Here is a 1,456-nt window from a genome sequence, read left to right as displayed (position 1 = left end):
GTTTCTCCACCTGTCCCTGGTGCTCTCGCTCTCTGCGGTTGGGGTGTGAGTGTGGGTCAGTTTTTGTTCTGACACCAACTCAGGGGGTCTTGTCCAAGAGGTGTGTTCATGGAAACTAGATGCCCAAGCTGTATTTTAAACTGTGATGAACTGTTTTTCTCACTTGATAGAAAGAGAGAATGAGCTGAAACCTCCCTCCATCAGGGGGGAGGTTTTCCATGAGAAACAGCATGTTTATTTTTCTCAGAGAAGTCTCCCACAACATGTCACTGTCTTTTTCTCCTTTCACGGGTCCTCATGCCCACAGGCAGCAGATGTCCAACAACAGCTCCATCACCCAGTTCCTCCTCCTGCCATTCACAGACACACGGGAGCTGCAGCTTTTGCACTTCTGGCTCTTCCTGGGCATCTACCTCCTGGGCAATGGCCTCATCATCACCACCATAGCCTGGGACCAGCACCTCCACACCCCCATGTACTTCTTCCTGCTCAACCTCACCCTCCTCGACCTGGGCTGCATCTCCACCACTGTCCCCAAATCCATGGCCAATTCTTTCTGGGACACCAGGGCCATCTCATACTCAGGATGTGCTGCACAGCTCTTTTTGTTTTCCTTCTTGATAGCAGCAGAGTATTCTATGCTCACAGTCATGTCGTACAACCGCTACGTTGCCATCTGCAAACCCCTGCACTATGGGACCCTCCTGGGCAGCAGAGCTTGTGTCCACATGGCAGCAGCTGCCCGGGCCACTGGGTTTCTCAATGCTCTGCTGCACACGGCCAATACATTTTCACTGCCCCTGTGCAAGGGCAATGCCCTGGGCCAGTTCTTCTGTGAAATCCCCCAGATCCTCAAGCTCTCCTGCTCAAACTCCTGCCTCGGGGAACTTGGGCTTCTCGTGGTTAGTGCCCATTTGGCTTTTATGTGCTGCATTTTCATTGTGGTGTCCTATGTGCAGATCTTGAGGGCCGCGCTGAGGATCCCCTCTGAGCAGGGATGGCACAAAGCCTTTTCCACCTGCCTCCCTCACCTGGCTGTCATCTCTCTGTTTGCCAGCACCTCCTTTTTTGCCTACCTGAAGCCCCCCTCCATCTCTTCCCATGTTTGGACCTGCTGGTGTCTGTTCTATACTCGCTGATACCTCCAACATTGAACTCCCTCATCTACAGCATGAGGAATAGGGAGCTCAAGGATGCCTTGAGAAAAGTAATGGCGGGATGCATTTAAAAAATAATAAAGTGTTCATCATCTTCTCTTTAACAGATAACAGTTTTAATGTAACTCAATAGAGGCCCAGACTTCTGTGTGTGTGTGTTGGTGGTGTTTATTTTTTAAAAAATCATGATATTTTTGTTATCCCCTTTCTAATTCAGTCAGCTTTTTTTCAAACCCACTGGCTGTATAAATATGGACCCATGCTCTCTGTGTATTTAAACAAAATAAAGGGCTCTGCAG

At 49.5% G+C, this 1,456-nt stretch overlaps 1 pseudogene across 1 annotated transcript; it reads left to right on the top strand.

Moving 5' to 3' along the window:
- Window positions 1-314: 314 nt before the first annotated feature.
- On the top strand, window positions 315-1,228 carry LOC308044768 (olfactory receptor 14J1-like; annotated as a pseudogene). Its single transcript has one exon. The product of its transcript is annotated as an olfactory receptor 14J1-like (transcript).
- The last annotated feature ends 228 nt before the right edge of the window (window positions 1,229-1,456 follow it).

The sequence above is a fragment of the Nesoenas mayeri genome, assembly GCF_963082525.1.
Source record: "Nesoenas mayeri genome assembly, chromosome: 11".
NCBI lineage: Eukaryota > Metazoa > Chordata > Aves > Columbiformes > Columbidae > Nesoenas > Nesoenas mayeri.
The sequence above is the reverse complement of the archived record's forward strand: the minus strand, read 5'-3'. Positions and strand labels throughout refer to the sequence as shown.